Here is a 10,322-nt window from a genome sequence, read left to right as displayed (position 1 = left end):
TTGAAACCAATTTTGTTCAAATCGGTGTTATAGTTTTCGAGATAATGATGTTTCATGATTTTTACATTTTGATACATAACCTCTAAACTAAAAATCCGATCACAATGAAATTCAATAGGGTTTTATGGGTCATCAAGACCTTTCATTTGCAATTAATTTCATGAAAATCGGTTCAGCCATCTCTGAGAAAAGTGAGTGAGAATAAAAATCTGCACATACACACACACACACACACACACATACACACACACATACAGAAAATGCTCAGCTCGTCGAGCTGAGTCGAGTGATATATGCCATTCGGCCCTTTGGAGCACTTTTATACTTTCGGTTTTGCAAGTGGTTGCTATACCTTCCTAGGAGAAAGGCAAAAAAAGAAGCACTTACAATAAAAAGTCTGTATGAATGTAAATAAATGTTTTAAAAAAATTAGTGATAATAACGTAACGGCTTAATTTTTTTCTTTTTTTCTAGATGACATACTTTTTAGAATTAAACTATCACACGCGGCTAGAAGTCTCTTAAAGAGCCAAAAGAAACTATGTGTTTCAAATTGTACTTAAAACAAAATGATTAACACTTATAGTTGGATTATATTTCCAAAATAAACTATACGTAGACAAATGGCAACGAAATGAGGTATTTGAAGCCCTATTGTTGAAATTGTTTCATGATTCGATATCAGGTACAATTCGATATAAAGTACAACTTAAAAATCGAAATGTACCTTATATCGAAGTTTGCCTGTAATAGGAAAAATATATAACTTGTTTCCTATACAAGTATTCTGTCATAAATATATTTACCTCGGATAAATGCATTTTTGCACACACGTGTTATACACCCATACACGTAATACACACACAAACACACACATACACAACACGCTATACACACACACATACACACACATACACACACGTTACTTACACATACACACACACACACACACGTTACTTACATATACACACACACACACGTTACTTACTTATACACACAACGTTACTTACACATACACACACACAGGCCCGGATTTTAAGGGGGGGGCAAAGGGGGCAAATGCCCCGGGCCTCCCGGTTCAAGGGGCCCCCCTAGACCTGGGGCGACCTTTTTTTTTTGCTCGTCAACTTCCAGAACGTTACCTCTAAATGTTTTAATCAAATAGGGCCTCACAAACAAAATTGCCCCGGGCCCCCCAGCGCCTAAATCCGGCCCTGCACACACACGTTACTCACACATACACACACAGACGTTACTTACACATACACACACACGTTACTTACACATACACACACACACACACACACACACGTTATTTTCACATACACACACACACACACACACACGTTATTTTCACATAGACACACACGTTACTTACACATACACACACACGTTACTTATACATACACACACACGTTACTTATACATACACACACACATACACGCACACGCCACCCACACATACAAGCACATGCTATTCACACACCCACAAATACACACCCATACGCTACTCAGACACACACGCTTGATATACGACACACTATACCTACACTATCGGCAGCACCCAAACGGCTTTCCAGTCTTCCAATGGTCCCATTCCAACGGCTTCCAATGGTCCCCAGTGCCGTTCACGTCCAATTTCGGGCTGCATTCCAACAACGATATCTGAATTAGATTACCAATTCAGATCGAAGGGAAGCCGAACTGTTCGCCTTGACGGTCGACCAGGGAATGATCTTCTCTCAACATGTAATGTCCTTTTATAGCGTCACTCAGTGTGGGGAACTTGGGTGATTGAAGAAAGAACCAATCACGTGGAAACCCCCACCTTTCTTTCTTCGTCGCTTACGTTGGGTGATGAATGCGATGCCAATTGGCTGGCATTGCTAGCCAATGACTGAATGCGTGAAATCATTTCGTCTATGTTTTTGAAGTCCGCGTTAGGGAAATATACCAATCGTATGAAAAATGTATGTGGATATTCGACCTTCAAACATTTACGCAATTTTCACGGAGTAATAAGAAAATGGTAACTTAAATTATCATGCTATACAAATCTTGTATATTTTAGCTATCCAACGATATATTTACTATTGAAATCGGAACAGTTGTTTGAGCGCTATTAGCATCTAAAAACTTCCATTCCGCCAACCAAAAACGTTACATGTTCAATCCAGTTTTCACAGAATGTACCTTAGTATAGTGAAGAAAGACGTAGTCCCACGTCAAAAATCACGAATGAGTTGGCAACCCAAACGCCATCTCGAAGCAATGTCGTTGAAAAATAGTATGAACAACAGTAAGCCCAAGATGCTGCCTTGCTGCACTCCGGTTGGGTTCCTGAAACGCGAGTAAACACAGGAAATAATTTTAACACTGAGTTCATGACCAGTTGGGTAGAGCCAACCCCGATATATCAGCTTCGAAGAAAATTCAAGACGAGACAGCTTGGCCGACAGTACATTGTGATAGATCTTGACGAAAGCCGTCTTAAAATCTGTGTAGGTGTTATCAACTTGACTTTTGTTATTCATTGCAGTGGTGTAGGTGCTGATGTAGTCCAACAAATTCGTGGTCACAGATCTTCCATTCCAGGCATGAAGGCATGACATCTGTAGCACTTTGACTGACTACGAATCACAAAGCTGACGATATTTTGGGTTATCCTTGGTGCTGCACATAAGACGGTCTACATATAGAGAAGCGGCCAAAATTACTACATACGAATTTTTTAGCATATATGATTTTGTAGTTTTTGATCTTACTTACCTTACCAATCAGACGAGAGCCGTGGTGGCTCGTGCTGTATCAAGAATTTGTCGCCATGTTGCTCGGTTTTGGGCTGTGTTTCGCCAGTTCTCCAGGCGTCTCATCACCCGCAAGTCTCCTTCGATCTGGTCGAGCCATCGTGCACGCTGCGCCCCTCTATTTCTGGTGCCGGCAGGGTTGCTGAAGAGAAGTGATTTCACAGGGTTGCCGTCCGGCATCCTTACGACATGACCGGCCCACCGCAACCTATTAACTTTCGCCAGGTGTGCAATGGGATTCTCTCCAAGCAGCGCGTGCAGTTCGTGGTTCATGCGCCGTCGCCATTCTCCGTCGTCCGTCTGTACTCCACCGTAGATAGTCCGTAGCACTTTCCGTTCGAAAACTCCAAGAGCGTTAAGGTCCTCCGCGAGAAGCGTTGTTGTCTCGATCCCGTAGAGGACTACCGGTCTTATCAGGGTTTTGTACAGCGTCAACTTCGTGCGTCGTCGCACTCGATTCGATCGAAGTGTCTTCCGGAGTGAAAAGTAGGCACGATTTCCTGCCTGGATGCGTCTCTGAATCTCCTTGCTGGTGTTATTTGTCGGCGGTCACCAGTGACCCCAAATACACGTACTCATCGACCACCTCAAGCTCATCACCGTCTACAGAGACTTGAGTTGGGAGGCTGATGTTGTTCTCCTTGGAGCCTCTCGCTCGCATGTATTTTGTTTTCGACGCATTTATCCGCAGTCCGATCCGTCCAGCTTCGGCTTTCAGTCGGGCGTAAGTTTCCTCTGCCATCGCAAAGTTACGTGATTTGATGTCGAAGTCATCCGCGAAGCCCAGAAGCTGAACAGACCTTGTGAAAATTGTGCCCCTTGTGTCGATGCCCGCCCTCCGGATTACACCTTCAAGGGCGATGTTAAACAGCAAACAGGAAAGTCCATCACCTTGTATCAACCCTCTGCGCGATTCAAAGGGACTCGAGAGTATCCCCGAAACTCGCACGTAGCACATCACTTGCGCCATGGTAGCTCTGATCAATCGAGTCAGTTTATCCGGAAATCCGTTGTCGTGCATGATCTGCCATAGCTGTTCTCGATCGACTGTATCATAGGCCGCCGTGAAGTCAATGAAGATGTGATGTGTGGGCACGTTGTACTCGCGACATTTCTGTAAGATCTGTCGGATTGAGAAGATCTGGTCCGTGGTGGCACGGGCTCCCATGAAGCCCGCTTGGTACTGACCCACGAACCTCCTGGTTAAAGGTGATAGACGACGGAACAGGTTCTGTGAGAGTATTTTGTAGGCGGCATTGATAAGCGAGATGCCACGGTAGTTGCGGCACTCCAGCTTGTCGCCCTTCTTGTAGATGGGACAGATAACTCCCTCCATCCACTCGTCTGGCAGTTTTTCCACCTCCCAAATCCTGGAAATGACCCAGTGCTGCGCTCTAACCAGCGCCTCTTTTCCATTTTGCAAGAACTCGCTCGGCAGTCCGTCTTTGCCTGCGGCTTTATTGTTTTTCAGCTTCCCGATCTCACAAAGAACTTCGTGAATATCGGGAGCTGGTACTCGGTCATCCGCTGCTGGTGCTCCTAGGTCAGTTCCTGCTCCGCTTCTGTTTACGGTTTCGCCATTCAGGTGTCCATCGAAGTACTCCTTCCACCTGTCGACCACCTCGCTGGCATCCGTGAGAAGGTTCCCATCCGCGTCGTTGCACATGTCGGCTTGCGGCACATAGCCTTTGCGGGCTTGGTTTACCTTCTCATAGAATTTCCGCGTTTCACTGACACGGTATAGCTGCTCCAGCTCCTCATGCTCACGATCCTCTTGCTGGCGCTTCTTTCGTCTGAGAATCGTGCTCATGTCGTTCCGGGTCCGTTTGTAATTGGCCTTGTTCTCTGTCGTTGACCTGCCCAGGTATATCGCACAGGTCCGGTTCTTCTCATTCACCGCTGCCTCGCACTCCCCGTCATACCAGTCGTTTCTGCCACTCGGTGCTTCCACTCCTAGTGTCGCCGTTGCGGTCTTCACGATAGCTGTGCGAATGCTGTATCAGCCGTCTTCGAGAGGCGATGCGCCCAGCCCCTCCGCTGTGGGTAGCACCGCTTCAAGCTGTTGCGCGTATTCCTCCGCAGCCTGGGAGTTCCGGAGCTGCTTAATGTTGAGCCGCGGGGTCCGGCGATGTCGCGCGTGGTATACGGTCGACAGTTTTGAGCGCAATGATACCGCAACTAGGTAGTGGTCCGAGCCACTATCCGCACCGCGATAGGTACGTACGTTTGTAATGTCAGAGAAGAACCGGCCGTCGATGAGAACATGGTCAATTTGATTTGCTCTACGTTGGTCAGGTGATCTCCAGGTGGTTTTGTGGATGTCCCTACGGGGAAAGAAGGTACTTCGGACTGCCAGTCCTCGGGAAGCTGCGAAGTTGGCGCATCTCTGGCCGTTGTCGTTCGTCACGGTGTGCAGGTTATGTTGGCCGATCACCGGCTTGTACATTTCTTCCCTACCGATCTGCGCGTTCATGTCCCCGATGACGATCTTGATATCTCTACGCGAGCATCTATCGTAGAGTTTCTTCAGCTGTGCGTAGAACTCTTCTTTCTCTACATCGGGTCTTCCTTCGTGAGGGCAGTGCACATTGAGGATAGTGTAGTTGTAGAACCGGCCTTTCATTCTCAACAAACACAACCTGTCGCTGATCGCCTGCCAATTGATCACATGACTCTGCATCCTGCCCAGCACTATAAAGCCGGTACTCAGCTCATTGGTTGTGCCGCCGCTCTGGTAGTACTGTGCCCTGCGACCACAAATCCTCCGTACCTTCTCTCCTTTCCGGCAAAGCTCCTGGAGCGCAACGATGTCGAAGTGGTGGGGTTCTAGCTGATCCAGCAGAATCCGGTCGCCACCCGGGGCGTTCAGCGATCTACAGTTCCATGTACCGAGCTTCCAATCGTCGTCCTTATTTCGTCGCCTAGGTCGTTGCCAATTGTTCCGGTCCGTATTCAATTGATATTGTATTCTTGATTGTTCGTAGTATTTTAATGTTTCGGCATGCTGCCTTACTAGGGCTGCGGATGCCTAGTCTCGCGACGGGGCTGCCGTCTTGGGTGTAGCTGGCGGTACGCCGCATTTCATAATTCAGCCATCCGCTCCGGATCAGACGCTGTTTGAGCCGCCCCTAACATGGGGAACAGACGCTCGGACAAGCTGCCCTCCTAGGAGAGCAGCGCCCCCTTCCCTGTCCGCATACGACCAAGTTCCCACCGGTTCACCGATCTTCCCTTGGTTGCTCGTATCCCAGTCGGTACCACGTGGAGGTAGGGATAAAAGTTGCTGGGCATTATGCTTTGGACCACACTGGGGTCTATTTTATGCCAACTAGTACGGGTGTACTGCTGGTACGCACTGCCCAGCCGTTTACCATACCATCTATATTTTCATAATTTCTGAATGAAATCTTAATACATAAAACGGTTCATGTTGAAAATCACCTTCAAAGTTGCCTCTTTTAGAAATGAAGAAAAATAGTTCTCCTTTTGGAATAAAAACCTAAACCTAGTTTACTAAAACTAGAAGAGTGATGGATTTCAACCCCACAGAGCCTGCTGTAGGCTACATAGAAAATATGTGGAATTTTCATAATTTTGACCATCTAAAACATCAAATGTAAGCACGTGTATGCTCAGTTCCTGATAGTGTGCCTAAAAGCCCTACTTGTGCCCTTCAAAAAGCAGTTTGACCCAAAACACATTATTTTTGATTTGGTTGGTATTATTTTTGGTTTTAAAAAAAAAAAAAACAAAAAAAGATTTGCCTCGGGTCACGTAGTTTATGGACAGCCCATTGTCATTACAACACTTTTCTCATATGACAAAATCATCTACAGTAGAAAACCAATAATTTTGTGACAGCCAGAAGCAGATCGTCAATTGTAGTCTTTACACCTCTGATAATAGATCCAGAAACGGTTCGGGGTGTCGGGGAGCTGCAATAATGGGGATTGAGTGATTGAGATTAATTTTTTTTCAACGGGTACTCGCCTGTTTAGCTGGAATCGGGAATAGGTCTCAGAAAGTGAAGTGAGCGTGAAAGTGAAATATATTTTACCGTGAAGTGACTCTTGTAATAAGTACCATGGTGATAGAATTTTTTTTCCTGAAAAGGAAGCTTGCAAATAGCTCTCAAAAAATGTTTTTTGAGCACAATTCATTCGTAAAATACAACGTAATGTTTTTACTCGTCAATGCTTAGAAATTGAATAAAGCGTACACTAAAATCCATACACTCTTTTGAAAAAGTTTAGGTGTAAAAAATTTCTTCAACTGTCGTAAACATTCAGTTTTCTAAATTAAATACGCGCAAAGTTTCTTTCTAATGGGCATCACCCGAAGGCGGTAAATCGTTCATTTCTCCATGAAAAGTTATAATCTGCAATCATCCAATGTAACCGCAGTTATTTGGTATAGGTATATAAACAAAAAATATCATGCACAATGCCGATTTCTTTTTCATAAAGCAACCGTTCCAATCGGACACCATTACACTGATTCCAAAAAGAGCAATTTAGAAGTGTAATGCTCCAGACGTTATCCGGAACAGAAGAGACACAACTCGGAGTGCGTCTAATTGCTGTCAGGCAGACGTGTCCAGAACCGAAAACGGTTGACATTGAGCATTCAGGGTACCCCTGACAGGGTACACGAACCGACAGTGCGTCCAGCTGTGTGCTTGCGAAGCAAGGAAGGAATATGTATCAAAATGCTTTTAATCTCTTGTAATTGAAGCACTTTCTAGGCGATAAGTGCTTTTACTCCGTTGACGACGAGCAAATGTCTCGATTTCAGCACCACTTACGGGTGCTCCGGTTCCCGGCTTGGAAAAAAGGCTTACCGTACATGTGTGTTGTGATAAGTTGTCTCTGCCTCTCCAGCTTTCTGGAACGGAGTGCGTCGTTGATCGGAGCGATCCTGCTTGTGTTCGATTGTCGCTACAGTAGATAAGTCATTTGTCAGCATTGACTGTTGCTGGAGTTGTTATGCCAAGCCGTGAGCTAACAAACACTCGAGTTGAACTGGACGTTGAACATCACTCCGGGTGAGTGTCTCGCTCAAGTTGAGTTGTGGACTTTGGCAGACAAGCTCAATCACAGAGAGTGTAGTTAATTGTTTCCACATTGTTGGTGTGTCGTTCTGTACAATCTCATGTAATTGAACTGTGTTGAGCAATTGTTGCTATCGTGAATCAGAGTTATAAAGTTTCCTTTTCCTTCTCTACTTTCGGAAGGAAAGAAATATTTCACCCCCCGGGTGAAGGGGTTGTTCCGGAAAAATCAATTTTCACCGATAAAGAACGGAACTGCGCCATCATCACCGGTCATAATTTCGTTTAATTTCATTTCTACGGCTGACGAAGTTTGATATTTCCGCTTCGACAACTTCACAGCTTCCAGCAGTCGGATCGTGTGGAGCGTTGAAGGCATTTCCATTCCGGTGTCTTTTGGCAAAATTATACCGGAGCTGCGAGAGGGGATGTGTCTTTATCTTATCCACGCGATTGGCACGACATAAAAGGTTGGAAAATTTTCACCGCTTTTGTAGCAGACTGGCCGGGGAAAAGGGGAAAATGCGTTTGGCTGACGGAAGCATTGTGAATGAAGATCGATTGGATGCGATTGGGGTGAAATTGATTTATTGAAAGGCACCCACGGCCTTTTCCGGTGCATAACGAGGTGACGGTGTTTGCGTGCAAATTGAGCATACATTAAAATTCATATACAGATATGTATTCATGCTCTTTGTCCTAATGGAGATTGTGTTTGCAGCGTGCTTTTAAAAAACATTTATCGTGCCTCTGAACAGACCAGAAAAAATATCTGTTTCTACCGAGATTGAATAAAGCGTGAATAATTACCATAATCATCTTATTCATCATGGGCAAGCGCTTTCAACAATCTGGCCGCAGCCAGTAAATATTCTACTTTTAGTCAGGTTTTCAGCGAGAAAGAGAAGACATACTGAGGGTAAGGTCAGAAGAAATAATTTCCATCGCAGCGAGCAGCCCACTGGTTTATGGATCAATTCGGTACATTGAAGCCGGAAAGTACCACCCGCTGAGTGTGGGCTGCCCTAGGAGTGGTCGGAGCCTACTGAAAAGTGGCAAAGTGGTGTAATAATAGCGATAATCGTGGCCCGTGATGTCTGAGCGACCCATGATAGGGTGCCTCTTGATTTAACTTCTTCGATGCTTCATTATAATTTATTAAGCCGTGCCATCAGACAACATTTCGAAAAGCTCATGTTCAAATATTAAAAATAATGTTTTTTTTTAGTTTTGGGCAGTCTAGAAAAATGTTCAACTTATCATGATAATGAGCCACCTAACTGAACAGAGAAATGAATGACCATTTAGTACCTACTTGGAAATCTACAACCGCGAAAGGAGTAATTCAATTCAATTCAATTCGAAGAAAACAAATCACAAAAAAGGAAATGTTAAGTCTCGTTGTACGTTTTGGTTAGAAATGTCTGCTAAATTTTTTTTTAGGTAAAACTAACACTACAACCAAGGATAAACCGGAGTATATTTAGCGACAGTTGACGACAGCGAATTTCAGACTAAGGTTTTTGCTATTGCACTAAGCAGATAATAAAAATGTACACTTCATATAATTCAGCGCTTCAGCGTTCTACAAGCAGCACTGGAAGAATATGAAAATGAAATTTTAATTATCAGCAGAAAGCGACAGTAGTGTATCGAGAGGACTCTCGCACGCGATCCAAACTTAGTGTAATAACAACTGAAATTAAAAGTTTCTTTGGCTTCGTTTCAATTTCGCGCTCTGTCGGAGATTCAACTTACAAGTTACGCACTATTACATTTTGATACTTTTCTATATTGTGCGTGTTTGTGTTTGGCGAAGAAACATTTCAAATTAAACTTTTGGAATAACACTCCAGTATAATTTCCCTGTTACACTGTGTGGCCTGTGGGATTTGTACGCTTCCCTACAGCAAGCAGCTCATCAAAACCGAAGCATCGATTTTATGTCTCATCTTCTGTCCGGTTTTTGATCACAATTATTCTAATCACTTCCAGCTATCAAAATAACATAAAAAACACAGCATGCAATCAGACACCAACGCGCCTTTTTTCCTATCTGTCTCCAGTAAAGTCTAGTGAAATATATTTTCAATTATCTCTGACGGAATAAGAATCGACTATGGTTGAAGGGACGGGTATTTTGGACGACGACGGAAAGTGAATGAATAAAAAAACGGAATGGGTCACTAAAACCATAACCGACACTAAACATATCGTAAATCAAAATTGATTGCGCGTAGAATCTCCGAAATATTTTGAATATTTGCCCGGTCGATTATTGAGATATGCATCCACGCTCGAGTTTGGTTGGCTGAAATGAGTCGAAGCAAACTCGAAATAGATGAGGTAGATAATGAAAATGCATAAGTTATGCGATAACAAGGTTCGCCGGTGGCTTCACTATTTTTCGGGCAGTCACCTAGTTTGGGAGTATCTGTTTCGAATGAGACACATAACTTTTCATT

This window comes from Wyeomyia smithii, chromosome 3 (genome assembly GCF_029784165.1).
Source record: "Wyeomyia smithii strain HCP4-BCI-WySm-NY-G18 chromosome 3, ASM2978416v1, whole genome shotgun sequence".
Classification (NCBI taxonomy): domain Eukaryota; kingdom Metazoa; phylum Arthropoda; class Insecta; order Diptera; family Culicidae; genus Wyeomyia; species Wyeomyia smithii.
Note: the sequence above shows the minus strand (reverse complement) of the source record.